Raw genomic sequence first — 16,724 nt, forward strand, 5'->3', positions numbered from 1 at the left:
ACGCCTGTAATCCCAGCACTTTGGGAGGCCAAGGCGGGCCGAATAGCTTGAGGTCAGGAGCTTGAGAGTAGCATGGCCAATATGGTAAACCCTGTCTCTAATAAAAATACAAAGATTAGCTGGGCGTGGTAGTGCACGTCTATAATCCCAGCTGCTCGGGAGGCTGAGGCAGGAGAATCACTTGAATCTGGGAGGCAGAGGTTGCAGTGAGCTGAGACTGCACCGCTGAACTCCAGCCTGGGTGACAGAGCAAGAGACTCTTTCTCAAACTACAACAACAAAAACGAAGACAAAAAACAAAACTAAAAACCAAACAAAACCCACTAACATCTGACTGGTCACTCCTCTACTCAATGCTCTGCATGCCATCAGAGCAAAAGCCAAAATCCTTACAATTGGGCCCCATTATCTTCCTACCTCATTTCTTACTTCTATTCACTCTGGCTAAAGCAGCCCAAACCTTCTAGCTGTTCTTTCTTTTATTTCTTTCTCTTTTTTTAATATGCATTTTTGCAAAAATAATTTTTAAATTTTTAAATTATTTTTTAAGAGACAGTGTCTTGCTCTGTCACCCAGGCTAGAGTGCAGTGGTATAGTCGTGGCTCACTGCAGCCTTGAATTCCTGGACTCCAGCACTCCCTCTGCCTTAGCCTCCCAAGCACTGGAATTACAGGCCACTGTGCTGGCTGCCCATTTCTTTTAAATTGTGGCAGGGTCTCAGTATGTTGCCCAGGCTCCTGAGTAGCTGGGATCACATGCATGTGCCACCATGTCCTGTTCTTCTAGCTGTTTTTGTTTGTTTGTTTGTTTTGAGACAGAGTCTCGCTCTTGTCTCCCAGGCTTGAGTGCAGTGGCATGATCTCAGCTCACTGCAACCTCCGCCTCCTGGGTTCAAATGATTCTCCTGCCTCAGCCTCCCCAGTTAGCTGGGACTACAGGCACCCGCCATTACGCCCAGCTAATTTTTGTATTTTTAGTAGAGATGGAGTTTTGCCATGTTGGCCAGGCTAGTCTCAAACTCTTGACCTTACATGATCCGCCCTCCTTGGCCTCCCGAAGTGCTGGGATTACAGGTGCAAGCCACTGTGCCCAGCCTTTTCTTTTCTTTTTTAACTTTTATTTTAGGTCCAGGAATACATGTGCAGGTTTGTTAATGCAGGCAAACATGCATCACAGTGGTTTGGTATATAGACCATTTTGTCACCCAGGTACTAAGCACAGGACCCGATAGTTATTTTTCCCTATCCTCTCCCATGTCTGTCCAGCAGGCCCTAGTGTCTGTTGTTTCTCTCTTTATGCCCATTGGTTCTCGTTATTTAGCTCCCATTCATAAGTGAGAATATGTGGGCTTTGGTGTTCTGTACCTGCAGGATGTGATGATGAAATGAACCTTGGATTTAGAGTCAGAAGAGGTCTGAGTCCTGGCACTGCCTTTTAGAGGCTGGTTAATCTTGGGAGAAGTCACTTTATCTCTCCAGGTCTGTTTCCTTACCTATAAAATAAAATGATTGAACCAGAAAAGAGATGGCAGATAAGTTTCTCTTTTGGTGCTAAGCCTGATAAATGGCTAGTGATTTTTTGGAGGATTTGTTGAGAATACCAAGCTCAGTGGCAAAGAGTTAAGTTTGCTAAGAATGCTGGCCTTCAGCTCCATCCATTTTCCTGGAAAGGACATGATCTTGTTCTTTCTTTTTGACAGGGTCTTGCGCTGTCACCAGGCTGAAGTGTAGTGGCATGATCACAGCTCACTGCAGGCTTGACCTCACATGCTCAAGCAATCCTTCCACCTTAGCCTCCCAAGTGGCTGGGACTACATGGTGTGCACCACCATGCCTGACTAATTTTTAAATTTTTTTGTAGAGACAGGATCTCCTTACATTGCCCAGGCTGGTCTTAAACTCCCACCTCAGCCTCTCAAAGTGTTGGGATTACAGCCATGAACCACCATGCCTGGTCAATCTCACTCTTTTTGTGGCTGCATAGTATTCCATGGTATACATGCATTCTGGCCATTCTTGAAGGCACCAAGCACACTCTTGCTCTGCCTGGAGTATAATTCCTCTGAATGACTGCATTAATCTGTCCCTCACTGTCTTTAGTTCCTCTCAATGTCACCTTCTCAGGGAAGTCTTTCCTTACCATCTTTGAAATATTACAACCAGCTTAGCTTTGTTTTGTCTCAGTTTTACTTTTTTCTATTCCCTTCTCTGCTCTGTTTTACTTCTTCGTACTTACCATCATCAAACATGCTTTATATTTTACATATTTGTTTTTTGTTTGTCTGCTCCCAACAGATGGAAGCTCCATGAGGACAGCATTTATGACTATTTTGTTCACTGCTGTTTTCCCCAGGCCTAGAAACGTGATTGGGATATAGTATGAGTTCAGTGAATATTTACAGAATGAATTATTATCTCTACTCCAAATATTCTGCTGTCTTCTATCTTACCCCCAAATATCTGACACACACTCTCTCTCTCTTTTTTTTTGCAATGGAGTTTAGCTCTTGTTGCCCAGGCTGGCGTGCAATGGTGCGATCTCGGCTCACCACAACCTCTGCCTCCTGGTTTAAGGGATTCTTCGGCCTCAGCATTTCAAGTAGCTAGGATCACAGGCATGTGCCACCACGCCCGGCTAATTATTTTTGTATTTTTAGTAGAGACAGGATTTTTCCATGTTAGTCAGGCTGGTCTCAAACTCCCTATCTCAGGTGATCTGCCCACCTCGGCCTCCCAGTGCTGGGATTACAGGTGTGAGCCATTGCACCCAGCCTGACTCTTACCATAATACCATGACTCTCATCTTTTAAATATGTCTTGAATCCTCTCTTCTCTATCTACTTTGCCACTACCCTGGACTCTGACCTCAGCACTCCCTAATTGAAACCTTTCTGAACTCCCTGGCATGACAGACACTTTTCCTCATGAACTGGCCCCTGTCTGTCTCTCAATTTCATCTCATATCACTGCCATGCAACCCTCTAGCCATAGAAAACTCCTTGCCTTTACACACCTGAATCTATAATTTATTTTGTTCCTTGGTGAATTTTGCTCACCTGAAAGGCACTTCTCGTCTTTGCCTCGCTATCTTGTAGGCAAACTTCAAGCCTCTCGGCTCTCCCCAAGACTGGCCCTTTAAGCCAAGGTTAGACTATATAAGTACTTCTCAAAACAAAAAACAAAAACAAAACAAACTAACAGAATATATAACTACTCACACAGCATCCTGGGCTTATACATCGTACGACCATTGGCTGGTTGCTTACCTGACTTCATAAGATATGAGTTCTTTGAGGAAAGGAACCATAGCTCATTTTCTTTTCTTTCTTTCTTTTTTTTTTTGAGACGGAGTTTCGCTCTTGTTGCCCAGGCTGGAGTGCAATGGCATGGTCTTGGCTCACTGCAACTTCTGCCTCCCAGGTTCAACTGATTCTCTTGCCTCAGCCTCCCGAGTAGCTGGGATTACAGGCACATGCCACCACACCCAGCTAATTTCTGTTTTTTTATTAGAGACAGGGTATCACCATGTTGGCCAGGCTGGTCTCAAACTCCTGAACTCAAGTGATCCGCCTGCCTCGGCCTCCCAAAGTGCTGGGATTACAGGCGTGAGCCACCACATTTGGCCCAGACTATGTTCTTGAGGACTAAGTGTATACAGGTGATGGACAGATGGTGGACACAAAGGTATTCCAAGTGGAAAAATAATAGAAGCAGAGGCAAGAATTTTCACATTATTTTGATGTAGATTTTACAGTTAGTAAATTTGGCCACATCTGCAATTAATTCTGTCCTATAAAATCATCATCCCCTGCAGTATATTTCAAATTAAAACCTTACCCCTCCCTGCCCCAACACACACATATTTTTGGAGATGGTTTCTCACTATGTTGCCCAGGCTAGACTTGAACTCCTGGGTTCAACCGATCCTCCTACCTTAGCCTCCTGAGTAGCTGAGACTAGAGCAGCATGCCAAGGTGCCTGGCTTAACCATATTTTTGAAAACGCACTTTTATTCTGTGAAAGAAATTAGTGATCCAAGGGAAAAAAAAGACAACACACTTTTAATCATTTTGAAATGTGTTCCTGGGCTGGGCGCAGTAGCTCATGCCTGTAATCCCAGCACTTTGGGAGGCCGAGGCGGGTGGATCACTTGACAAGGTCAAGAGATCGAGACCATCCTGGTCAACATGGTGAAACCCTGTCTCTACTAAAAATACAAAAAAATTAGCTGGGCATGGTGGCGCGTGCCTGTAATCCCAGCTACTCAGGAGGCTGAGGCAGGAGAATTGCCTGAACCCAGGAGGCAGAGGTTGCAGTGAGCCGAGATTGCGCCATTGTACTCCTGCCTGGGTAACAAGAGCGAAACTCCGTCTCAAAAAAAAAGAAATGTGTTTCTAACTCTCAAATCCTAGATGAGCTAGACCCTTTCTTAACACACACCTCTCAATATTGAGAGCATAAGATTTAAATGTATATATACATTCATTCAAAGGACACTTACTGAGTTCCCACTGTGTTCCAGGCACTGTTCTTGACACCAGTGATACCATGACCAGAATACACATAACATTTGTAACATAATCATAGACATACATGGAATTTTTTGTGAGGTCTTTGAGACCATGGTTAGGATCATAGGTTCATGAGCCAGAATGCCTGGGTTAAACCCCCGCTCTGCCACCTTCTAGTTGTGGGAACTCAGTGATGTCACTTACTTGGTCTCTTTATGTATAAAATGGGTGTAACAGCAGTCTCTAGCTCATGGGCTTGTTGTGAGGATTACATGGTTAATACATGTAAAGTGTGTGGCACAGCGTCTGGCAAATTCTCAGTAAGCACTTAATAAATGTTAGCAATTTTATGTTGGCAATCTTTTCTGTTAAGTTATTGCTGAATGACTGAGCTTCTTAGGTGGGGCTGGTTTCCATTATAAAGTAGAAAGAAATCTGCAGATCGTCTATGGTAGGGAATAAGTCTTAAAGGGATACAGAGGAATTAACAGCACTTGTTGCCATAACAAAATCATTCCTTGGTCTTGAGCGGGCCTTTAAGAGCCTATAATTTACATTAGTGCTCCCTCCATCTCAGCAGGACAGGCTTTGGCAGAGCTATTTGTGCAAGAACGAAGGTCAAGAGACTCCTTACATTGAAGGCCTTTCTCAAAATGAAGGATTTGGCTTCTGAGATTAATGTTCGAAGTGAACCCCTGCTATACTTAATTCCCTTTTCTGTGAACTCAGGACATTTTTAAAATTCAGTCAGGGGCCCTCCTATGGTGTGGCATGGAAATCGATGACCCAGACTCCCTTCTAAACGAGTTCTAAACAGCCCTCCCTCATCTTATGGGCTGGCGGCTGCATTCTAGGGGTAGCCCCTGGGCTAAATCCTTTGGATTAAAGTGCCCTGGAATAAAATGTCTTAAATTTGCACATATTAGATTTAGTGGGAATTTAATATTAAAATTGAAAACAAAACTATTTTTTAGAAAAAGCTTCTATGGGGTGGCCACCCTATGGGGCAAGTGGAGAGGCTTTTGAAACTGTGTGGAGGAGAGGTCTCTCTGGTTAAGCTGCATGTTCTGGATTAAAATAGGATTTATTGGCTGGGCACAGTGGCTCCCAGCACTTCAGGAGACTGAGGCAGGTGGATCACAAGGTCAGGAGTTCAAGACCAGCCTGGTCAACATGGTGAAAGCCCAACTCTACTAAAAAAAATACAAAACTTACCTGGGTGTGGTGGCATGCATCTGTAATCCCAGCTACTCAGGAGGCTGACACAGGAGAATCCTTTGAACCTGGGAGGTGGAGGTTGCATTGAGCCGAGATTGCACCACTGCACTCTAGCCTGGGTGACAGAGCAAGACTCTGTCTCAAAAAAACAAAAACAAACAAAAACAAAACCTATTTCTTTTCTGAATAATACCTGTTGAGAGAAATATCACCAGCCACAACAGAAAGCTTAGGTTCAGGCTTGGTACAGTCTCATGCCTGTAATTCTAGCACTTTGGGAGGCCAAAGCGGGCAGACCACTTGAGCCCAGGAGTTCAAGACCAGCCTGGAAAACATGATGAGACCCCATCTCCATAAAAAATACAAAAATTAGCTGAGAGTGGTGGCATGTGCCTGTAGTACCAGCTACTCGGCAGGTTGAGGCAGGAGGATGGCTTGAGCCAGGGAGGTCAAGGCTGCAGTGACCCAAGATTGCGCCACTACACTCCAGTCTGGGTGACAGAGTGAGACCCTGTCTCAAAACAAACAAGCAAACAAAAAAACCAAAAGTCAGTTGTTTATCTTGACATTACCACTGCCATCAGGCAAAATAATAACAATAATAGCAAAGAGTTACAGAGCAATTGCTATATACTCAGCATTCTAAGGGCTTTGCATTTTTTCACTGTAATGCCCATTTTGGCCTCATATGTACCATTTTAGTACATGGCTTTAGATCTTTAAATAAAAATAACAGAGGCCAGGTGTGGTGGCTCACGCCTGTAATCCCAGCACCTTGGGAGGCTGAGGTGGGTGGATCCCCTGAGGTCAGGAGACCAGCCTGGCCAACATGGTGAAACCTCGTCTACTAAAAACACAAAATTATCACACAGTTGCCAGCATGCAAACTTCAATCATCCTAACTTCCAGCCCAAGCTCAATCTTTCTGGCCTTTTCATAGTGTTGGACACTTACTTCATAGGGCCAGCACATCTCACTTCTCACAGGGCACAGATCTTTGATGTGAGTCTTCTTGGATTTGAATGCATGCAAAATGAGAATTGTCCAAAAATAGTCTGGCTCTGTCTGCACAACTAAGAGCTAAAATAATCTTTTGGAACTCTGATTCTGCTCCCCAACTGAATATAAGAAAATAGACATAGTTTCAGTAGTGCGGAATAGTGAAAAGAAGTAAAAAACCAAAACCAAAAATAAAACCTGGCTCTGCAACTTACTAGCAACTACTGAGAACCTCACTTCCTGATCTGAGCAATGAGGTGCTACAGATGTTTTGTGCCTTATCCATATTTAACTCTCACAGTTGTGATGATCAAAAGTGATAATGAATATATCACTGGAAATGCTACGTACGTGCTGTGTACATGAGTGGAAATGCTATGCACATGACTGGTTATTTTTATACTGTGGCTTACCTCTCTTGAAGAAGGTGTCTTAGATAGTGTTATTTGATCTAAGACTCAGGCCGGGCGCAGTGGCTCACACCTGTAATCCCAGCACTTTGGGAGGCCAAGGTGGGTGCATCACCTGAGGTCAGGAGTTTGAGACCAGACTGGTCAACATGGAGAACCCGTTTCTACTAAAAATACAAAAATTAGCCAGGCATGGTGGCACGTGCCTGTAATCCCAGCTACTAGGGGGGATGAGGCAGGAGGATCAGTTGAACCTGGGAGGCAGAGTTTGCAGTGAGCCAAGATAGTGCCATTGCACTACTCCAGCCTGGGCAACAGAGCGAGACTCCTTTTCCAAAAAAAAAAAAAAAAAAAAAGAAGAAGAAGAAGAAGAAGACTTAAGCATGGGAAAGACAATTCGTTGTGAGCCTTGGAGTAAATTTCTTTCCAGATTCTAAAGGAAATACCATATCTTCAGTAACTTCTATGTGCCAGGGACCATGCTGAGATTTTAGCTCTCATTTAACTCTTGTAGAAATCCAGAGAGATGGCCAGGTGCAGTGGCTCACACTTGTAATCCCAGCACTTTGGGAGGCCAAGGTGGGTAGATCACCTGAGGTCAAGGGTTAGAAACTAGCCTGGCAACATGGCAATACCCACTCTCTACTGAAAATACAAAATTAGCTGGGTGTGGTGGTGCATGCCTGTAATCCCAGCTACTTGGGAGAATCACTTGAACCTGGGAGGCGGAGGTTGCAGTGAGCTGAAATTGCGCCATTGCGCTCCAGCCTGAGCAAGAGTAAGACTCCGTCTCAAAAAAAAAAAAAAAGAGAAAAGAAATCTAGAGAGATAGGTGTTATTAATTTATAAATGAATACATTGAAACTCAACGTGATTAAGCAATTTGTCCAATATCACATAGCTCAGAGGAAAAAATTGAGATTCAAACTCAAATCTATTGGAAACTAATTTTCATGCCATTTGCACTCACTCTGGAACACTGCCTCGTAGGCAGAAGGAAAAGAAGAAAACAGAAAGTAAAAGGCAGGGGTCTGGAAAACTAGAATGCCCCAGGAGAATAGATTTGACCTAAGAATTAAAATAATGATGATGATAATGATGATGATAATAATAATAATAAAACAGGGATCAAGGTTAGCCACAAAAAAAGAAATAATAGAAGTTTACATTTCTTTTGCTATAGGCTGCAACTTAGAAAAATCTATTATTATTTTTTGTTTGTTTGGGATGGAGTCTCGCTCTATTGCCCAGGCTGGAGTGCAGTAGCATGATCTCGGCTCACTGCAACCTCTGTTACCCGAGTTCAAGTGATTCTCCTGCCTCAGTCTCCTGAGTAGCTTGGATTACAGGTGCCTGCCACCATGCCTGGCTAACTTTCATATTTTTAGTAGAGATGGGGTTTTGCCATGTTGGCCAGGCTGGTCTCAAACTCCTGACCTCAGGTGATCCGCCCTCCTCGGCCACCCCTGTGCTGGGATTACAGGTGTGAGCCACCTCACCTGGCCAGAAAAATCTACTTTTGTCATGTTCCTGGGAGACCAGTGAGAAATAGGAACAAGAATTATACCCATTTCTCCAGTTAATATGGGGTTCAAAAAAAAAAGGATATATCCATTTCATAGGTGTCAGCGGGCAAAACTGAAGAAGGAGCAGAAGTGCCAGGCAGCATCTGAGAGACGGTAACTGATGCTCTCTTGAGATGAGGACTCTCTTCCTGACGTGGAACCTGAATCTCCTCAACAGGAGTTTTCCCTGACTCCAGCTCCAGTTCACCTGAGTCGCTGACCTTCACGCTTTCAAACTCCTTTTATTTTATTTATTTATTTTAGATAAAGTCTTACTGTGTCACCTGGGCTGGAGTGCAGTGGCTCGATCTGGACTCACTGCAACCTCTGCCTCCCAGGTTCAAGCCATTTTCCTGCCTCAGTCTCCTGAATAGCTGGGATTACAGGCACCCTCCACCACACCTGGCTAATTTTTTAATTTTTAGTAGAGATGGGGTTTCACCACGTTGGCTAGGCTCATCTGAAATGCCTGACCTCAGGTGACCTGCCTGCCTCAGCCTCCCAAAGTGCTGGGATTACAGGCATGAGCCACTGCGCCCGGCCTTATTTTATGTATTTATTTATTTGAGTCAAAGTCTCACTCTGTCACCTGGCTGGAGTGCAGTGGTGCAATCTTGGCTCACTGCAACCTCTGCCTCCTGGGTTCAAACAATTCTCCTGCCTCAGCCTCCCAAATAGCTGGGATTACAGGCACCAGCCACCACACCTGGCTAATTTTTGTATGTTTAGTAGAGATGGGGTTTCACCCGGTTGGCCAGGCTCATCTGGAATTCCTGACTTCAGGTGACCTGCCTGCCTCGGCCTCCCAAAGTGCTGGGATTACAGGCGTGAGCCACTGCGCCCAGTGAGACTGTCCCCTCTTGAATCCTTCAGCTCAGACAATCTCTGACAGTGAGACTTTTGAGGCGATATTCCAGATACTTCTGGAAAAGAAAATTTCAGGCTAATGTGAAGCTAGGTTTTTGAGTTGTCTTAAGCAGGTGGAATCCTTGTTTGTGCCTGGCAGTGTCAACCCTTAGGTCTGGTGAGGGAACTTAGCTAAGAGAGTTCCCAGTGCCCGCTGTTCACAGTTCGTGCTGGCTGGTATTGACAAGAAATGAACCTAAAACGCAGGAAATGTTGAATTTGTCTGGGTTAAATTTTGCTTCATGGGAAGATAAAAGATCAGAAGCATTTAGAATGTTTCAGAATTCTTTGCTGGTTTTAAGGAATCATTTTTCCCAAAGGTGGCAAATCCTGCTTTTAAATTTAACTAGAACTGAGAACCAGTCCTGGCCTCACCACTCAGTCCTTGGACTTACACTTAACCTGTGTGATCTGTGTCTTCATCTGCAAAATGGGGACAAAATAGCTAATAGCTCATAGGATCATTTTGTAAGGATCAGATAACGTAAGAAGGGTGAAAATGCTCCATAAAGTAGAAAGGGCTTTATTAATGGAAAGAGATTATGACTACTTTCTTTAAAGGTGAAGTTAAATGGAGGTTAAGGGTGGAGGCACTGATAACATTTTAGTCTCCAATAATCACTTTTTAATATTCGTGAGGAGTTTCAAAACCATTTTCCTCTCTTTCATACTGTTTTTTTTTCTTTTCTTTTTAATTTTTCTATAGGAAGATAGGACCTAAGTATTTTTTTTTTTTTTTTTTTTTTTTTGAGACGCAGCCTCACTGTCGCCCAGGCTGGAGTGCAATGGCGCCATCTTGGCTCACTGCAACCTCCGCCTTCCGGGTTCAAGCGATTCTCCTGCTTTATCCTCTGGAGTAGCTGGGACTACAGGCGCGTGCCACCACGTCCGGCCATTTATTTTTTATTTTTTTTATTTTTTGTATCTTTAGCAGAGACGGAATTTCACCATGTTAGCCAGGATGGTCTCCATCTCCTGACCTCGTGATCCGCCCGCCTCTGCCTCCCAAAGTGCTGGAATTACAGGCTTGAGCCACTGCGCCCAGCCCATACTACTTTTCAAACGGCAAGGGTCATTATTTGTCCGGCCCAGTCTGGGATAAATAACTCTCCCAGGATTAGACACCAGGTCAAGTGCCAAAATACAAATGAGAATTAAGCATAGCAGATGTATGATTGCTGGGTCCTGAGTTTCCTTCCTGTTAGTGAGCTTCATGGAATGCGGGCAAATTTATCTGCATTTCTCCTGTTAATCTTGTAACTTTTAAGTGAGATGAAATTCAGTTGGCTACCCTTTACAGGGACTTTATTTCCCATTGTATTCAAGACTGTCAGCAATGAATGTAAACTGTTCGTAAAAATCCCATCGTTAGAATCTTCCAGAAACTGAGGCTAGGAGAGATTAAATATCTTGCTCAGGCCTCACAGCTGGTGAGTGATAGGGCTGGCGCTACAGCCCAGGTCTAACTCTGACCACACACCCCTTCTTTGGAAAAAAGCCATCATGTAAATAATAATAAGAATAACAACAATAACGGCAGCTAACACTGAGTGCCAGGTACCGTTCTAAGCTCTTTGCATGTGTTAACTCAACCAGCAAAGAACTACTTTTGGAGCATTCTTTTACTAAGGTAGCCCGATGAGAACGGTATTTTTTTCCCCCTCAGCTGAATGACACTGCAACCCGAAATCACAACTGTGTTTTAGGTTCCTGGTGGTGCCTGCTTCCTCTTCTAGTTTGTTTAGTCACAGAATTCGATTCCTGTTGGCCGATTCCGCGCCTACAAACAGGCTTAGCGCTCCACTGAAATGCGGGAGGCTCCTTAACTCTTGTATAAACAGGTAAGGCGAAGGGGGTGGGGCGCAGATTGCGGACTTCTGGGTTTCTTTGGGATGGGAACGGGGTGGGGGTTCGAGCCAACTCCCCAGAGTGCAGGCAAGGTGAAGCGAGGGCTTGGCTGCTGTTTCTCAGTGCAGTGTTTTTTGTTCCCTTTCTAGAAACCAGCCGCAACTTTAGGTCAGAGCGCATTAAAATGAGCCACTTCTGAACGAGCAGCGCCCAGGCCCCAGGCCCTGCTGCGAAGGCCCCGGCAAAGGTCAGGGCCCCGTCCGCGTGACGCTTCTGCCTGCGCGCTGCCAAGCCATGCTCGTCCCCAGGTAAGGACGTCCCGGGAGCTCTCCCCCGGCACGCGGGGGGCGCAGAGATTCCACCTCGTCCAGCGACTTCTTTACTTGGGGGAAGGGGAGCGGGGCGGTTCCAATCCGCTTGAGATTCCACAGCAGGTTCCTGATTCCTCCATGGCTGGGTTTCTTGGAACAGCTCGACGGGGCCCGGGCGTCTGACTCGGACACACGTTCCCAGGTGGAGCAGGTGCCACTTCTGGGTGTCTGAAAGGCATGTGACTTTTGGGGCCGGGAGAGAAGTCCGTCTGGTCAAGGCCCCCAATCTCTCCCATCAAGGCCGATTTTCTTTGAACCTTCAGCAAAGGTATCTGCGCTCCTAAAAAAACAACAGGAATGTGGCACTGGCCTTTCGCCAGGCGAGGCTCAGCAAGCAGGATACAATTTCAGGGCAGATTTACGGGAAGTTGCCAGTGTTGGGACTAAAAATCTGGTTTGGTGAGTTTAAGGGAAGGGAGTAGACGAGAGACAACCTCGCTACTGTGAGGCGGATGGCCTCGGCAGGGGGCGGGCGGCGGGAGGAGAGAGGGAGGGAACCGGGAAGGGCCCGCAGACCAGACGCCGAGCGCTCCCGAGCGCAGCGCCCCACGCAGCCGGGACCCGGCGCCGCTCTGCGGGTGGAACCGCCGCGCGCTCCCAGTCTCGGGAGCTGATCCCCAGAGAGCTCCGCTGCCTTCGGGTCGCCTCTCCCGCTCATCACTGTGGAATGAGCAGCTTGGGATAGAGAAAAGCCGGGGTTGGGGAGCGTTCCTCCTGGAGACTTTCTCTTTGCAGGTCTCCAAGGTTAAGCAATTCCGACCCACTGGAATTCCCAGAGCCTGGGAGTTAAGCTTAAAACGCTATTGCTTTAAGCGGCGCGGTGGGGAGTAGCTGGACTTTTTTTATTTTGGTTTTATATTAAAAAGAGGGCGGCGAAGAAGATGTTGTAGGTGATTTCCTAGCTTTTTAAGTTGCTCCTGGGCTGTGATGTTAATTTCTGAAGTGGGCGACTCCAAAAACTTAACAAGGAAAGGTAAGGTGATTTTTGGTAGTCCTTCTCTATTGTCCCTTAATCTTACGTTTGGGTCCCGATTTTTTAAGCATATATATGTTTTTCTTTTTCTTCTCTCTTTAGCCCTTATCCCTCATGCTATCACTCTCCTGTCTCTCGGTATATTTAGTGGGAATAAAAGGATCAACTTCGGGGAAAGCAGATAATCGTATACAGTCAGCCCCATCGTGTTTCCTGTAGTGATGAATCTCTTTCCATAAAAGAAACTGACTTTTTTTTTCACTCTTGAAAATACGTGATTGGACCGCCCAGAAGCACAGGTGACTTTAGACTTAGATTATTACAGTGTGTCTGGGGAAGCGTCCTGGACGGGAGGCATCTCATTTAAGTGTTAACCAGGGCAGAGGGGGGTCTTCCTGCAGTAATTTACCCCTGAAAGTAACACTCGGTGGAGGTGTAGTTGCTTCAAATTAAAAATTCAACCCGTAGAAAAGGGCAGGACTGACGAATTATGACATCTGACAAAGTAGCAGTCAACCGGATATTTAAGAAATCAGATAAAATAAATGGAAGTGGAATTTTTTCAAATAGATGACTCATTTTTTAATTAGGTAAAAGTTCAGCCACTCCTGGGTACTGTCCCACGGCTAAGTGATAGGAAGATACCATCTTCAAGGTACTTACAGGCCATTACTACCCTGAACTAAAAAAATCAAACCTTTTTTTCTTCCTGGTAGTATTTTAATGACTCATTCAGTTTTATCTAGCAGGAATATAGATTAAAAAATGTATTCTTTAAAAGTTTTAAGGCAAGGTCATACGAATTTCTCAGGGGAGGGGAAGCAAAGGGTTGACAACCCAACTTGAAGGGATTGCCGAAGTTTTGAGCTCAAAAGGTTGGCAGTTAGACCCAGAGCCTTTGAGAATTGCAGATGCCGATTCTAAATGGTAAAGTCAGCGGCATAACACTCAACCTCTTGACAAACCGAAGTAGTCAACCTAGCCGCTAAGGGAACACTGTGTGGGAGTTTGTGTTGTTATTCATTTAAACAGTGATCTTTGTCAGATTGCTGAATTGGAAGTCTTGGAAGGAACTAAAACTAGCCCAGTCTGAAAGGAAAACAGAAGGAAGAAAAGAAAGGTTTAGGTTTTAATATTTTTTCTGGTCTACCTTACCCTTCACCTTGTTCTAATATACACACTGTTGGCCTCTTTGACTTAAATTACTGCATATTGGAAGGATGGGGTCTCAGAAATGTCCCAAGTACCTAGCTTCATTATTTTCAGTATGTGTCAATTGAAGAAATAAGCCTAGCTCTGCTGTCCTTTACCAGACTAGGTAGGCCATGCTGAAATTCATCAGATCAAGAGTTTCTGAATATCAATCAATTTTTAAAGATGTATTATCTTTCTCTTGGTTTTTGCATTTACAGAAGTTTGTAGGATTGAGAATTTATCATCATTTTTTGTCAATCTCTGTATTTTTAATAGTCAACATATTTATTTTTGATCCCTTCACTCACTGTGCTGCTCTAGACTAAATATTGAAAGAATTCTGCCCAAAGCAGTGGTGATACTGAGGATGAAATAAAGACGGAAAGCAAGGGAACTATGTGCTTCTGGACACGTGTTCTATATACTTGCTCTAGCTAGTGTTAAAGACTACTCGCATTTTTTTTCCTCACATGATAAGAACATTCATATTAGACTATTTGGTTTACTGTTCTAGGTAATGATTTTTTTTTAAAGATTAGGTTAATGTAGATGAAGTTATTTTCTTACAAAAGGATTTAATTTGCTTTTCAAGTTCTGCTCTGGAGCTCAAGATTAAATCACTTCCCAAATGATTGAGCTTTCACTGCTATAGAAAAGCATTTGGCGATTTCAGTAAGTTTCCACCTCCACACCTTATTAAGTCTCCTGATTTTTTAGAAAAGGTCAGGGGAATGCATACAAGGGTGAAGGGAGGGAGATTTTCTTAAAATTGGACCCAGGCTCAAGTGGAACTGTGATTTGGTTATCCCAGAAGATACATAATTTGCGGGCGGGGTCTGGGGGAACTTACTCTGAAGAGGGTTTAAGTTTGGGATTCATGAGATTTAGAATAAAGGATACATTTAGAATGAAGGTAGAATTTGTGTGCCATACTTTTATGAAGTTACAGTGAAGACATTAAATGCAGCTTTAAGTGCTTGTCACAGTTGATTCCAACCTAAATGTTGTATTGCAGTGTTTCAGCTACTGGCCTGATTAGGGGAAATGTTTTCTTTCCCTCTTAGAAACAGTCTCTGTGTCTTAATGATGATGCTGATTTTCTGCTTTAATATCATAAAAGGTGTGTGCTAGTCACAACATTACTGCTCTGAGTAATGGCTTCAAAGAGCAACTGGGTAAAGATTTTCAATAATAGCAATGCAGAGATGACTTGGGTTTCAAGATAGGAGGCCTTTGGAGCCTCCAGAGAATTGTTAGAGAAATGATCAGTAACTAATTGTTCAGTTGCCACCTCAAGTTGTTGGAAACATCTTATGCTGGAGAGATTCAAGGGGAAATGGCACCGTGCCATTTTTTGTGTGTGGCCCTGAATCATCCTGTCGGTAAAACTCCTGAGATTGTCTGAGCTCGAGTTCTGATTGTTTGTGTTTCTCTCACAGTTGCTTCCCCATCTATTCTGTCTGCATCTGTATCGGGGGGAGAGGCGGTGGGAGGGCTATCTCCCCCACTTGAAGTCAATGATCACTTTCTTTTAAGGATCTCTTATCTTTTGCTCTGAAAATGTAGTGGGGAAGGAAAACTTTCATTTTCCAGTGAAAGTAGAAAGGGAGAGAGTGTCTAGAGGAATACATGGCCAAGAAACAGGTAAGTTCTGAATGTGGTCCTAGTGTGGAATTTACCAGAAAGCTCACATGGAGATTATCCATATCCTCAAAGTATTGCAGGTAAGCTAGCAACTGTGGGAATGGGAGGCTCCTCCTCCCCTTTTGTAATTCAGATGTTCGTAGTGTACTGCAATAGACACTAGTTTGAGTGAATTCAAGATAATCATCTCTTGGTACAACCAAAAGTAAACTGATTACAAAAGGCGCAAACCCTTCAGCCATACTCCTACTCTTTGCCTTTCCTCTACTTTGTGTGATTTAAGGACTCCTGAAAAAAGAAAAGAATCACAGCTCAGTTTATGTAACTTACATATTTAATAGGAACACTTTTTTGTTGTGAGTCTTCCATTTTTGTCTTCATAGGAACTTAGTTTATGTAAAAAACGATTTGTGGGTGTGTCTAGATGTACATGATTTGTGTGTTTATAAAATAAAATGCACAAATAAGCTGATCACATAGAAGTGATTGTGACTATAGTGGCTCTTTCGGAACACCCTATCAGAGCTTTTAGAGTGGAGTCATTTTAGAAATCAAAAGCATAATCTCTGCTTTTCTGAAGGCCATTTCAGGGAGATGGCATCAGAAGACAAAGTGCTAGTGTAACTCTGAAAACCCTTTGTATTTTAGGAAAATATCAATCTTTTGGTCTCAGGAGATTCCCGGTTCTGCAAAATGTACGCTCTATTTATTGATTACACTCAGCCACATTAATCAAGGAAACAACATCCAGCCTCTTCTAATCATGGTGTTTGTCTTTGGGGATACTATCTGCTTGTGGTTCTCATGAACCTGGTGGCCCTGCACGAAGGCCATAGTGGGTTCCTGGTGGGCATATGTTGAATGAAAGGGGAGTTGCTGTCAGCTTTGGCTTCCTGATTGTGCCTTGCTTTGAGAAATGGTCAGTTTTGCTCATACTTCCTGAGTATCCACCAACTGGGGTTGAAGACAACCTGTACCCAGATGCTATGGATAATCTATGGGTGAGCAAGAGTTAAGTATATGTACCAATGGGGAGTGGGTGGGTATACAATGAATGCAGGGCATTGTGCGGCTGAAATGGAACAG

The 16,724-nt window shown here is 44.1% G+C and overlaps 1 protein-coding gene across 43 annotated transcripts in view; it reads left to right on the forward strand.

The window, feature by feature from the left end:
* The first annotated feature begins 11,364 nt into the window (after positions 1-11,364).
* The window catches only part of RBM47 (RNA binding motif protein 47), a 202,626-nt gene continuing 197,266 nt past the window's right edge, over positions 11,365-16,724 (forward strand). For 26 of the 43 annotated variants that reach the window (XM_078367332.1, XM_078367346.1, XM_017970601.4 and 23 more), the window contains exon 1: positions 12,340-12,800. The gene's annotated coding sequence lies outside the window, so the exon portion shown is untranslated. Of the gene's footprint in view, positions 11,765-12,008; positions 12,096-12,339; positions 12,801-16,724 lie in introns of those variants that run through there. The other 17 variants (XM_017970603.4, XM_078367340.1, XM_078367329.1 and 14 more) reach the window with 4 other exon arrangements.

Source organism: Callithrix jacchus, chromosome 3, assembly GCF_049354715.1.
Source record: "Callithrix jacchus isolate 240 chromosome 3, calJac240_pri, whole genome shotgun sequence".
NCBI lineage: Eukaryota > Metazoa > Chordata > Mammalia > Primates > Cebidae > Callithrix > Callithrix jacchus.